Source organism: Lygodium microphyllum, chromosome 1, assembly GCF_053477565.2.
Source record: "Lygodium microphyllum isolate KBCC chromosome 1, Lygodium_microphyllum_v1.1.10, whole genome shotgun sequence".
Taxonomy (NCBI): Eukaryota; Viridiplantae; Streptophyta; class Polypodiopsida; order Schizaeales; family Lygodiaceae; genus Lygodium; species Lygodium microphyllum.
The window spans coordinates 62,916,290-62,931,371 of record NC_141135.1 but is presented as its reverse complement, the minus strand read 5'-3'; the positions used below and the strand labels follow the sequence as shown (position 1 = coordinate 62,931,371).

General features: G+C 40.2%; 1 protein-coding gene across 6 annotated transcripts in view; it reads right to left on the bottom strand.

Moving 5' to 3' along the window:
• The window catches only part of LOC148041188 (DNA-directed RNA polymerase subunit beta), a 117,315-nt gene that overhangs the window by 16,501 nt on the left and 85,732 nt on the right, over window positions 1–15,082 (bottom strand). For all 6 annotated transcript variants that reach the window (XM_087677563.1, XM_087677555.1, XM_087677579.1 and 3 more), the window contains 2 exons: window positions 10,066–10,232; window positions 7,973–8,075 (listed from right to left, as the gene is read on the bottom strand). The gene's annotated coding sequence lies outside the window, so the exon portion shown is untranslated. The remainder of the gene's footprint in view (window positions 1–7,972; window positions 8,076–10,065; window positions 10,233–15,082) is intronic.

Below are 15,082 nucleotides of genomic sequence, written 5' to 3'. Positions count from 1 at the left end.
CACGAACGGTCAAAAGCCCCAAAATTTTGTCCTCAAAGCGTCAAACACACATCTGCATTTCCTCTATCATGCATAGCACTATCCAATTTTGCCAAAATAAAGCAATTTCAGTAAAACCCCCAAATTTTACCAAGTGTTGAAGTCCAAATTGCGCGGAATTCAACCTACATGTACATAAAATGACCAAATGCTGCACAAATTTTGCCCAAATCGCAAAAAGCCCCAAATTGCACAGGGTCCAATGTGCCTCAATGTCAAGAAATTGGGTTAATTCCAGCCCAATTTGTACATGTACATGAAAAGCCCTAAATGTCGGGGACAAAATGTCACAAATTCCTACAATTTCTCAGGAAATTTTTCTTGTCCTGCATTAAATTTCTCAAATCTGGGAAAAGACCCAAATTTCTGGGCCAAATGTTGAGAAATTTCACTCAAATGAGCAAAATTTCAACAATTTTGGCGAAATCCCCAATTCAAATGAGCACAATGTCTGCAATTCCAACACAGATGCCTCAATTTTTCACAAATAGTGCTTAGTGTGGTGAAGATTTCGCCAAATTTACTGAAATTTGCTCATCTGAGTGAAATTTCTCAACATTGGACCCATAAAATTTGGGGCTTTTGCTGTATTGGCGAAATTTTGGTCAACTGAGACAGATTGGCTGACATTGGTACACAATTGGACCTGAGAAATTTGAGTCAGATTGGCTGACATTGGTGCACAATTGGACCTGAGAAATTTGGGGCTTTTGCAAAATTTTGTATTTTGCTAAATTTGCCCGTTTTAGGTAGATTGGTCAGTGAAATTGTGGGGTTTTATACTGAAATCTGTAGATTTTGGCAAAGTTAATGCGTGAAATGCACTTTGGGAATATTTCTGAAGCAATCTTGTTGCCATAAGCAAAGTGATTTGAGCATTTTTATCTCCCGCTTGTCCGATTTTGGAGAAATTGCAAATAATTCTTTGTGTTTTGGGGTATCACAAGTTGATACGAGCACATATGTATGCCATATACATGTTGGCAGCTCCCATTGAGTTGATGTATTGCTGATTATTCATGTTGCAGCAGTCTTAGTGATCATTTGCAGATCTGGGATTGGTGCAGATGTATTTTTGGTGATATTGCTGAAGTGGGAGTTATTTGGCAGTGATGTGTGCATTTATTGTTTACTGAAATTGCAGTCATAGTGCTGAAAGTCATTCATTCTACTGCTGTACATGTACTTGGACTGAATCTTGCTATTATTTGCTGAAAATTTGGGCTGAAATTAGCTGTTTATTCAACTCATTTTTGCTGTCATAAATTGCAGCATTGAATTTCTGGTGTATTGCTGAAAAATGGCTGCAAATGCTTCTAGTAGCAATGACACAAAATCCCTCTTTGAAATCAAGAGGTTTGATGGCACTAGCTTTGACTTGTGGAAGGATAGGATGCAAGGCATTTTGTTTCTCAAGGACTATGAAGATGCTCTCTTGGAGACTAAGCCTGTAGCTATAACAAATGAAGATTGGGCTAGACTTAATAAGAAGGCCATTGCATACATTAAGATGGCAGTGTCTGATGATATACTTACAGACATCAAGTGTCTTGATACAGGTTGTGCTATATGGAAAAAGCTTAAGGACACTTATGAAAATACAACTCCTATGGATCAAGTGCATCTTATGCGTAAACTCGTGGGCATGGAGTTGGATGAGTCTAAGCCAGTATCTGAGCATTTGAGTACTTTCACAAGGGTTTTGAGTCAGCTCCAGGACTCTGGTTTGACAACTTTTGATGATAAATTGAAAGCTATTTTCTTATTGATGACTTTGCCTGACAGTTGGGTTGTGTCACTTGGCAACAACCCCGCTTTGACTTTTGATGGTGTTAGAGGTTCAATCCTGAATGAAGAAATCAGAAGAAAGTTTAGTGGTGAAAGCAGTGGCTCAGCTTACCATGTAAGAGGCAGGTCTGAAAAGAGGGGTAATCTAGCCAGTAAAGGTAAAAGCAGAAGCAAAAGCAAGGGAAAATAGTAGGATGTCATAGGCTATCAGTGTGGGTGTAAAGGGCATAAAAAGCCCGATTACCGGTACTTCAAGAAAGAGCAAGAAAGAAAGAAACAACAAGAAAAAGAAAGATGATGACAGCTCTTCCTCAAAAGAAGTTGCAAAGGCAAATGTTGCATCCAGTGTGGTGTGGTCATTGAAGAGCTTCCTGACACCGAAGAGATACTTGTTGTAGCCTCATCTAATGATGCAGATATTCTGGCAGCAACAAGTGATATGCACATCACCAAAAAGGAGGTAATTGATGCCTTATTTTCAGCTCATGATGGGCTGTCACAATCATGGATAGTGGACAGCAGTGCTTCTTTTCATGTTACCCCCTCTTTGGAGTCATTTTCTGAATACATTACAGGTTGCCTAGGCAAGGTTTACTTGGGTACTAACTATGCATGTGAGATAGAGGGTGTTGGCACCATTCACTTGGCTCTTGAAAATGGCCAAGAGCTGATTTTGCAAGATGTCAAATTTGTACCTGGCATAAAGAAGAGTCTACTATCAGTTGGGCAGCTTGATGCTAAAGGGTACTTTACTATATTTGGTGGTGGATCTTGGAAGGTCCATAAGGGCTCTATGCTGATTGTTAAAGGCAGCAAAGGGGGGACTTTCTATTACTTGCATTGTAAAGCATTATCTGGCAAGTTCTTGGCTATGGCTGAAGTCCATTCATAGATGGAGCTTTGGCACAAAAGACTTGGTCATATGAGCCAGAAAGGCCTTCAAGTTCTCTCCTCTTTAGGGAGATTTAATGTAAAAGGCTCTGGCCTCGAATTCTGTAATGATTGCTTATATGGAAAACAAGTGAAGTCTCCTTATTACTCTGGTGTCGTTAAGAAGTCTAATGCTCTTGACCTAGTACACTCTGATGTGTGCACTATGCCTATTAATTCGTATGGGGGTGCATGGGTGTATACACTTAAGAGCAAAAACAAAGTGTTGGATTCTTTTCAAAAGTTTCATGCCTTTGTTACCACACAAAAAGGGCTTAAGTTGAAAGCCATAAGAACAGATAATAGGGGTGAGTATGTCTCAAAAGAATTTAAGAAGTTTTGTGAGATGCATAGCATTAAGAGAGAGTTGACAACCCCTTATAACCCTGCATCAAATGGCGTGGCTGAAAGATTTAACCGCACACTTTGTGAGAGAGTCAAATGCATACTATCCACAGCTAATCTCCCGCACCAGTTTTGGGGAGAGGCTCTTAAAACTATAGCTCATGTATGCAATCGCTCTCCCAATCGTGCATTGGAAAATGGCATTCCTGAAGAGGTTTGGTTTGGCAAATCTGCTTCATATGACCATTTGCGTGTATTTGGCTGTGAAGCCTTTGTGCATGTACCTATAGAACAGAGGACCAAACTAGAAATGAAATCCATCAAGGGCATCTTCATGGGATATGGAGATCAAGGAGAAATGGGTTGTAGAGTTTGGCTTCCTCAGGGCAGGAAGATAGTATGCAGCCGAGATGTAGTATTTAATGAGGCAAAGTTACTGAAAAATACTACACATGGTGATCTTGACAAAAAGAAGGTCAAATTTCAGCATGAACAGCCAGCCATTAGCTGAAAATTATATCCCTTTTGATGCTGAAAATGCTACAGCCAGAAGATCATGGACAGCAAATAGATGCACAGGATGAAATAGAACAGTAAGAAGAACATGCTGAAAACAGATTACAGGAGCAAGAAAATGCTGAAAATCAGCCACCAGGTGATGGTCTGCACATTCCTCAGAATGTATGCCCACTGCCTCATAATACAGATCATTGGGTAAGACGGTCTACACGTGTTAGAAGGCAGCCACAAATGTTTCAGCCATCTTTGGATTGCATTTTGTTGACTGATGAGGGTGAGCCTCTGACATTTAAACTTTAAAGAGGCACAGTCATGTGAAAACAAGAGAAAGTGGGAGCTTGATATGCAAGAAGAGATGAAGTCTCTATATGCAAATAACACATGGGAGCTTGTACCTTTACCCAAGGATAGGAAAGCTATTCCTAATAAATGGGTTTACAAAGTGAAATGTATTGATGGGAAGCCCAAGTATAAGGCACGGCTAGTTGCTAAGGGCTATACACAAAAGGAAGGCATAGACTTCCAAGAGGTCTTTTCACGAGTGGTGAAGATGACTACGCTCCGTGTTTTGTTTGCTCTCACTGCATCCTTGGATTTAGAGTTGGATCAGATGGATGTGAAGACCGCGTTTCTTCATGGTGACTTGGATGAAGAGTTGTACATGAAACAGCCAGAAGGATTTGCTATTCCAGGAAAAGAGCATTTGGTTTGTAAGCTGAAACGCAACTTATATGGGCTGAAACAAGCCCCTAGACAATGGTACAAAAAATTTGATACCTTTACGCTTAGCCATGGATTTAAACGCAATCATGCAGATCACTACTTATACACTAAAAAGGCTGATGATAGCAGCCTTATTGTGCTGGTTTTATATGTGGATGACATGCTGATTGCAGGATCGCATAAGAGTACTTTGAATGCTCTTAAAAGGCAGCTGAGTTCAGCCTTCTCTATGAAAGATTTGGAGGCAACTGAACACATTTTGGGCATACGCATTAAAAGAGACAGAGAACAACATTTGTTGATTTTCTCACAGGACAAATACGTCGGCAAAGTACTTGACAAGTTTAATATGGCTGATGCTAAGCCTCTTGGTGTGCCTTTACCACCACATACAAAGCTTAGCAAAGTTGATTGCCCTAAGGATGATGCAGCTGCTAGTGTCATTAAGGATATACCTTATGCATCAGCTTGTGGATCTTTGATGTATGCCATGGTTGCAACTCGCCTTGACATTGCTCATGCAGTGGGAGTTGTTAGTAAATTTATGTCTAACCCTGGCAAGCCACATTGGGAAGCAGTGAAATGTATCTTCAGATACTTGAAAGGTACATAAGAAAAGTGTATATGCTATGGAAAGGGTACACTAGAGTTGCAAGGATTTTGTGATTCAAACATGGCAGGAGATCTTGACACTAGGAAATCTACCAGTGGGTATGTTTTTACTTTGGCTGGTGGGGCTATCTCTTGGTGTTCAAGATTGCAGAAAATTGTGGCACTGAGTACTACAGAGGCTGAATATATTTCAGCCACAGAAGCTTCTAAGGAAACTATTTGACTTGGCCGTTTGGTCAAGGATTTTGGTCTTTCTTCACATACTCCAATGCTTGTTTGTGATAGCCAAAGTGCAGTATGTCTGGCTAAGAATGCCATATTCCATGCACGTACCAAACACATAGATATTCGGTATCACTTTATTCGACAGGTTTTGGATGATGATCTTGTCACACTGACTAAGGTCAAAACCCAAGATAACCCTACAGATGTTCTTACTAAATCTCTTGCAAAGGCTCACAGGAGCATTGCATTCCTTTGGTGTGAGTTGGTTAGCTTAAAGGTACCACTTCGAGCCTTTAAGTGGGAGGTTGTTGGGTGTAAAATCCCTTCGTCTCCATGTAAATAGACTTACGGGTGTGAACACACCCTTAATGTACCCTAACATATAAATACATTCTTTGTATACCATCACATTGGTACACCTATCTCTGCGTTCACTCTTCCTCTAACTCTCAGCTCATCTCTGCTCTTCAACTAATGCTTTGACCTTGCACGCCATTGCGCACTCTCACCCCTTCATGTTTGAGAAGGGCAGCAGCAATTTTTCAATGTTTCTCATGATGAAACTTTGAAATTCTTTCAAGGAGCAGGGTGAAGGCCAATCCCAAACAAACCAAGGGGTAAATTGGTTTGGAAGCTTGCTAATTAATTTTAACAACAAGAGGCACTTGAATTAGCAGAGGAGATCACAGGATCTCAATTGTACTCCTTCCATTTGCAATATAAGATAAAGAAATACCACAAGGGGCACCAGTTTTGGGGCCAACAAGGTGCCTAATGTCCAAGATCAAAGTGGTAAAGTGTGCATTTTCAGTTTATGTGAATTTTATGCTTACTCTAATTAGTGCTAAGTCAGGTTATTTACCACCCTATCTAAGAAGGAAGGCTGATTTTAGAGCACCCCTAATGGACCAAAATGGCAAAGACGGAGAGCTGCACACCAACGTACAATCACAGAGTTCTACATCAGCTACTCTCTCCACTACAGAGTCCCCACCGAACAAACTAGCGACCCCACTAGAGGAAACCACCCTAGACACAGGTACAGAGAGATACAAATCCCGTCACCCATGCCCAGCCGGTCTACACCTCTGCAGGAGGCACCGTTTGCAAATGCAAAGCATCCTATAGTATCATTGGGGAACCGTACGTCACCGCTTCAGCTTCTCTATGTTAGATAGACCCATGAGAGATATCTTGGGATGAGAGTGCCTCTTGAGCAGTTCCACGTTGTATCTAGCTTAGACATCATTTTGTACTCATCAACTATGTAATGTTTATTGTTTATTTTCCATTTAGTTAGTCATAGCATTAGATGACAACTATTTTGGGACTTGGAAAAATTCCCTAACTTTTCAAATGTAACATTTTGGGCTCACAAGCTGATGGCATGTGCATTTTGCACATGCAGGTGCATCTATGCATGCACATGTGTGCATTTGTGATGCCAAAAACGAGACATACGCTTGTTGTTATCCAATACCATCATCTTTGGCAAATGATGCACAATATATCAATGCCTTGCAAATAGTTGAGTGACATCTATAGCTCTCGCCAAGCTCTTGTAAGGAATTGACTGCAAAACTTACTGAACCTATCCACTATTAAGGCAGGTGTTATTTCTAGACCTTGCAGCTGCAGGGAGATTTCTGAAAAAATCTATCCTGATCTCTTCAACGTGCCATCAGAGATAGGCCAGCATTGTAAAAACCCTGCTTACTTCCCATGGGAATCCTTAACCATTTGATAGATTGAACATTGTTAGACATATGCATTTTAGGCCCATGGCAGTGCCATTCTAACTTTTCTAATAGACGTTGTATTGGAGCATATCATAGCTGTCTTCAAAAGCAGAGCTGTGGTGATAACACATGAAAACCAAGTTCTTATGGCTATCATAAGGTCTTGACCCTTCTATGTCTTCTTTGAGCCTTTTCAGATCTTACATCAGCTTGGTGCCACATCTCGTCTAGAAATTCATTTGTTCAGTGGGAAATGGGAAGCCAGCACAGGCCAGAATGGCTTGTCACAAGCTTTGGACCCTCAGCATAGTGGATCAAGCTTTAGTCAGGTTAGTGTACCTCATTGCACACTTCTAAGAGCTACTTTGAGAGTGGAGCCTTGGAATGAGGCTTTTAATGCATGGATCACCATTCAAAGTATACAGCCCTACTCAAAGGGTTCCTTGCAAGCCTAGCATCTGATGCTTTTTGGTGTCATGACTTTTATCATATGTTTTCCATTAGTATGCATATAAGCCTTGGACAGAACTATTTGAGAGGGTATAATATTTCTGTTTATTACCAAGTTAGAGGCATAAACTAAAAGAGTTAACAAGATCAAGGTTTGAAAAAATCACTGGGAAAAGTATGCTTTTTGTAAACATAATTGTCCAGTTCTGTGTTCAGACAAGTGGTTTCAAGTCAGTATGTGCAAAAGTATGTTTTGGAAACTTTTGATCTATACCATACCTGTTGTTTTGGTAAACACAAGAGCAAGGTGCAGATTATTAAAAGATAGAGTAAAGCCTACTTGCAACTGAGTCTCACATCTGATCGTTCATAGTAGTTGCAAGTTGATTTTTTCTTGCAGAGTACTCTGGCACCAATCTAAGGGAATGAAAAACCAATGCATTCAACATTAAGGAAACTTAGAAAACTTGAAACCAAATATGGCTGTGTGGAATATGAAATTCCATTTGTTTCATTGAACCAGATAGTCTTATGTTTCCAAGTGAACATTTACATACCTATAACACATTTAGTCAACTTTGAAGGTTTTTTTTGACACACACCTATGCAGGCAAACTTCATCTCCTCACGTATGAACCCCAAAATGGCGATGCGAATTTCCTTATTATAAAAATCCAGCTTGTAGTTATGTAGAATGTGTACCTCCTGCACATGAAATCAGACAGATAAAACCATCAATAAGGTAAGGTTACTCTCATTTCAGCTAGAAAACACACACAAGTGTTGTATCACATATCACAATAACAATGCATGTAAGAACAAATATGCATCCACAAAGAAGGTATTGGCTAGCACTTGAGAAAATTCGTGTTTGTGGTCCCCTCAAAGACTCTTTAAAAACTACAAAGTAGAGAAATTGACACGCCATAAACTTTTTCAGAGCTGCATCTACATCTAACATTTCAGAGCATACTCCACATCAACTTGCGGTTCCACCATGAGCAGTCACATTGACAGAGCCACTGAGAGATGCAGAACACACCGCTGAAGGCCTACCGATCCACGTCCCCACCTGAACCACTGCGGAAGGATACAACATGGAAGGGATGCTGATGTCAAGGACAAGGAGACAATGCCAAAATCCTAAAGATACCAAATGAAGGGTAAAAACCCCCTCTCAGCCATGGATGTCAATAGCAAAGGAGGAGAAGCCTGATATCAGTGTTTCTATGGTGCTAAGAACCAAGATGAAATTATGAAGCCTGGTGATAAAGGTAGACCTAAGGCCCCTCAGGTAGGAGAACTAAGGAAAATCAGCCATTTGGGCACTCAAAACATGCAAGTTCTTGATCTGGGGAGAGGGTTCCTGTGCTGACCAAGTGGTGTAGGCAAGCCCAAATCTCAGCCTTGGGAGAGGCCCAGATGCCTGTCAAAAATCACCAAGATAAACTATAGCTTAGATATCTGGCTTAGATCAGAGAGAAAATCACCTGATATTAGGCTTCCAGGGCTTGCCTAGCTGAGGTCTAGTCTCTTATAGTCTCCAAGAAGAAACTCCTTCCATAGCTCCTCTCTTGGAAGCAGTCCTCTAACAATAGGCTTCACCAATAAAGCTCTACTCTGACGCTCTGAACTGATTTGCCCTAATTCTTCTCTAGACCTCCGTTGGATAATCATGTGACTTTATCTCTTCTTGGGCTCCCACCCCATCCTTACAATACAAAACTACAAAGTCACTAGAAGAAGCTGATTGGCTACCATTACTTTTCCAAGCTGGGGAGAGCTTAGCAATACTCAATTGTAAAAGCTCATGTCTAATCCTCAATAATGATGGGTGTAACTGCTGCACTGAAGAAATATATATCTGAATCTGGCAGCCAGAGTACCTCAGAGAAGTCCCATATGCGACCCAAGTGGTGTGGTCATGAAGCTTCCATATCGACTGAGAGTCACAAACACAGAAACCATAAGATTAGATTGTGCCAGTTAATGAGTGCACCAAAAGCTAAACAAAAAACCTCCATGGCTGAAACAAACACCCTAAAATTTCCCTCATCTGCACCTAGGTAAGCTGCTGTATCATCTGCAAACATCTGAAAGCTCATCCTGATCTGCAATGGGTAGTCTAGACCTTTGATACAAGTACACTGTCTCTCCGAAACCATCTAATAAGCAACACTTATTGAAGTGATATAATGGATGGTTTGCAAATACTATCATGGCACTTCTCAGAGATCATTCTTGCATGTCCCTGTGTCTCCGAAAACATCTAATAAGCAACACTTATTGAAGTGGTATAATGGATGGTTTGCAAATACTGTCATGGCACTTCTCAGAGATTGTTCTTACATGTCCCTGCATGCAGTGACATATATAAATGCAGTGTGTCTCTGCATGCAACGGCAACATCTTGATGGTGGATGACAACACCTCGATAGAGACATTTGCTGCTGTTGTTACTTCACATGATAGACCTGGATGGGATCCGTACTTGGCACATGAATGAGGTTTGCAAGGCTAAACAATTCCACTACAACTTTTAAATGGCTAAAAGACACAAGTGTGCTCTAGATTCTTTTACTACCAAAATAAAATCACATTTACTTTACTTCATTAAGCATATGACACTTTTTACTACAACCTGAACTGCTTACTGGAACTTTATTCTGATTAAAAGGCACAGATAAGAAATTACCAATGAGACAATATCATCTTTATCAAATGTGGGCCGATATCCAATATTCATAACCATTCGATACACATTAGAGTCAGGACCAAGGCCAACAACTTGAGCCCATCCGTAGTAAACTCCATGTGCAAGTTGGGTGACTGCTAAGGGTAGGTCTTCCAGGGACAGATTAGCTAGCGTGGCAGCCAAAAACAAGGTTAGAGAAAATAGGCATCACTATGACCTTCACCTCACAAAACAGTGTGATCAAAACAAATCTCAAAGATGAGTGAAGAAAACAATGGAACGAAGTGTCATCCCTACTCACAAACCCTCTTTTGTGATGACAAAACTGGAGTACAAACACTTTCTTAAAATTTGACGACAGGGTCAGTATCTCAATTCATAGATCCCTTTCCAAGTATTAAAAATGTAGATGGCATATTAACACATGTCACAACTATACAAAGGAGGGCATGCCTGAATTGAATATTTACTACATTGTCTCTCTAAAAAGGAAATTGTGCCTGAATAAAAATATTACTGTACAATATCACTTTGGTTATGGAAACACATCAGTGAAAATTACCACCATAGTACATTACAAAGTACAAGATCTCATCATGGAATACAATTGTGGCAAGGAAACAAGGGAAATGACTAATCCTTAGATATCACTTCTCATGTTCGATTGGCATTTGGTTAATCAATCACTGTAGAAACAGGAGATAGAGAAAAAACATATTAGCCCACCCTTGGCTGGCTCTGCTCTATAGGGCGGCTATCATGTGTTAAATATAAATAATTGAAACTGGCAGAAACAGCCACCAAGGCAAGCAGACAATACTCCCGTAGCATAACATAACAGTCCTCTGTCAGAAAGGGTCAGAGGCTCCAGAAATCAAAGAAAGTATGTTGACCGCCAATGGCATGGGCAAATATATCCTTCAACAGCCAGGTGGTGTATATATGAGATTTGACCCAGTTCACAATGTCTAGTTACAAAGAACTAATGATCAGCCACTCTGTGGCCTGTCCAAATATTCCAATGTCTAAGATTGGTACTGAGCTCAAAATCCTGACAAAACGTAACAAGAGTAGTGCCTAAAAGATGGCATATCTCTGACCTCTCAATGCACAAACATGAACCTGTGCAAGAACAGGAACCAGAAAGAACATCATATGCAAATGTGGGCCTGTAGTGTCAGTGAGCGAGGCCATCACACATAGATGGAGCTGACATGGTCTGACACAAGATATGATAACAGAAAAACATGAAGTCAATACTACCTGTTGAGCATCATCTATGTCAAATATATTGTGCAAAAGGTCCCAAGGCCAGAAATATTCCGGAGACAATAGAAAGGAGTCTCCAAGGGATCATTGGAAAGATGGCATACAAGGGGGGAAGGCATGTGCCTGTTACAAATTTGCAATGCACCACTAGCTAATAAAACAGAGACACTTTGCATGGGTAAAACTGTGTATTGAACAAATGGTCGTGTATGCCAAGATATAAAGTCACTGCTGGGTGAATATATGGGTAAAAAAGACCTGCAAAGTGTCTGGCATACTAGAAAAAGGGACTCCAAGATAATCAAGAATGCACCACTAGCTAATAAAACAGAGATACTTTGCATGGGTAAAACTGTGTATTGAACAAATGGTCGTGTATGCCAAGATATAAAGTCGCTGCTGGGTGAATATATGGTTAAAAAAGACCTGCAAAGTGTCTGGTATACTAGAAAAAGGGACTCCAAGATAATCAAGAGGTGTGTGTAGCATCCTCCAAAATCACCCTCCAAAAGGTGATCGCCAGCACTCAAAAAAAGTATAAATTTAGAAGTGTCAGAAAGAACCAAATTGGTATTATGATCATTAAACCATTGCTTTTGACAGTGAGCATCAATGAGCACTCACTGGATACTAGAGCCCTAGAAATCACCAAGGTGATGATAAGAACACTATCAAGGTGCATGGTGGAAAAGGTAGGATGGAGAGGAGGCACCTGAACTGCAAAGTGTAAGAAAGAGGAGGACCTTCAGAGACCAAAATATCCCATACCAAAAGATCTTTATATCATACCAATTCAAATTTTATAATCTTGTACCAGAATATCTGAAACATCACCTATAACTTTTTCCAGATGTAACCTACATGCCCCCCAGGAGTGTCATCCAAAGTCTCCACATATATTGTTCTTCAATCAAAATACACATGATGTGACCACTAAGCTGACTTTGACAAATAACAAGTAAAACACATAGAAAAGAAAGCTATTGATGCATGGCCAAATGCAAATCTCAGTGTTCAAAACTCAACACACTCATTTGACACATCCCATTACGTCAAAAGGTGCATTTTTAGTTAGCCCTACACAAGAAAGAGTTACATACTTCCTTTAGTACCCTACTGGTCAAATCATGTTCTTGATGCTTGATGTTTTCTTTTCTTTCTTGTTAAAACGTTGGAGCACTAAAAAGGTGAAAGAAATTTCAAAATAGCAAAGAACAATTTCAAACCTAATACTCAAATGAACGAGGTGAGCCTCAAACTCAATGGACAGAAAACACTTAATGATCCTGATATGCACACTTTACTTCTTAAATCTTGGACAATGGACAGCCTGTTGGCCCCAAAACCAGCACCCCTTTCGCTATTTCTTTATCTTTTATTGCAAATGGATGGAGTACAACTAAGATTCACTGATCTCATCCGCTAATCCAAGTGCTACTTGCTGTCACTGATGACCAACAAGCCTTCAAACCAATTAGCCCCTTGGTTTGCTTGGGGAATTGACCTTGGCTCTGCTCCTTGTGAGACAAATTTAGCCCCAAATTGAAATTGGCTGGCTGGCCTCTTGAATCTCCTTGAAATTCTTCAATTTCAGTTGTTGGAATTCAAGTCATAGCCCTTAAATTCTCAGCACGCATCTCAAGGTAGCTATGAAAACCCTAATTTCTGCTGTAAATTAGGGTTTATAGAAAAGACTAACTGAAATCTCTTTCTCTAATGACTCAAACTGCTAGAAAATGCTGAGATAACTTGAGAATGGTTGGAGGATTAGAGAGAATGCTAAAGAGAGAAAATTCAAAATTCCATCGCCAGAAAATGGAAGAAATCGTTTGGTGCCCTATCTAGACAGCCATGAAAGCTATCTCCGCTGATGGAACACGCCAACTATAATGTTGCCTAGGTGAAACAGCCCTCAAACAGTTCTATTACTACTATAGTCTCTATTAGGCATGTCACCAGCTCATCAAGGATCTCTTGCTAGCTGAAAATGGCCTATCAACCATTGCAGGAGCAATGGCGAAACCCCTCCCCCCTCCCTCTCTCTCTCTCTCTCTCTCTCTCAAAAACATCTTTTCCACTTGCATGGGCACGTTTTGCCAAGTGGTAGCCTTCTAATCTCATTTTCCAGCATTGTCTAACTTATTAAATTATTTTTCAACATTAACTTTGAAAATTAATTCAATAATTATTCAAATACTCAAAAAATTAATTTCACCAACCAATATTTAAAATTAGGCCAATTTGTCTCCCAAGTATCCCTAAGCAATTATTAACCCTTAGACGAGCATGAATCAATTAATTTATGCATAGTCTCTAATGTCACCACTGACATTAGTGGCCAATAAATTGGTCTAGGCCAAACTCTAACACTAGGTACCACCTAGTACCTGTCAAGCAACTTATTACAACTTTTGCCTTTGGCGCAACTCGTATCTCAAGGTCTTGGGTCCCACACTATGAAATAATTGATGTGTATCTCACACATACAAGTCACATTTGCACATTTAATTAACTTTTAATCAAATGCTAAGCAAACCAATAAAATTTCACATCCTCGTGACAGTTTGAGTATCCATTGTCCTATCCTAATAGCTTGTTGTATGAACTATGATGAGTCATTACCATTGTATCATTGTATTGTTATCAAATGACACATGATGTGAGGGAGGATCTTAGCAGATTAGTGAGCTTATGAGAGAGTCTATGCATGTGTGTTTGTGGGCTAGGCAAAGGGGATTATTTCAAGTATTTTCCTAGTGTCCATTATTTACAGTTTCTAGCATTTTTAGTTGGCAGACTTTACTTCTAAGCCATCATGATGCTAGTTGGCCTACTTTATTTTGGGTATTATTTTATGCCCATTTATTTACGCTTCCTTCTTGGTGATTCTTTCACTTGCAACCTTCCAACCTCCAAAGCAGATCCTGTTGGAGAGAGCCATCCAATGCCAGTGACTCATTGTTGTACACGAGTGTCATGTATGGTATATGGATTCCATTTCTCGAGCATATCTTTGAGTTCTCTTCTTGCAATGTTCGTTTGTTCTTGTGTTTTCTCTTCTCTCTTGTATTGTGCAGTCTATTACAGAAGTCTCCTATGCTTGCATCATTGCTTCCACTTCTGACAAATCCCAACCTTAGCAGATTGAGAGGGGGTACTTTTGCCCCTACCACTTTTGTAGTTGTCTCAATTTAGTTCGAACATTCTTGAGCAACCATTATGCTGATGTGGCCATCCAGGGGCTAGAAATTGACAAGAAAAGCACACAAAACTATCAAAGCTCCTATGTCTCTGTCAAACTTTGACAAAGCTCACAATCGGGAGATGACAAACTGACAAACTAAAATAGGCAAGCTTACATCCCCTCTCAGATCTTGGGAGAGTCTAAAGACCCAACAATTGTAGATGATGAAGCATAGAAGTCTTAGGAAACGGCTTCATGAAGAAGTCCACCACATTGTTTGTCGTAGGACAATGGACCACTGCTCCTGTACATAATGATATTCAACCTATGTGTGCTTTGTGCGAGCATGAAGCAGAAGGCTCTTGGTCAGAGCTAAGGCACTTTACTTACCTGTGCGCAGAGCTCTCTGCAAAAAGCCAATCTCTGCCAATATCCGTCAAAGTCGAGCTCTCTCCATAGCTCTGGAACAAAGGACACAATACTCAACCTCTATAGAAAAAAGTGCCACAGTAGTCTACTTCTTACTGCTCCACGAGATAGCTCCCAATCCAAGGGAGAAAGCAT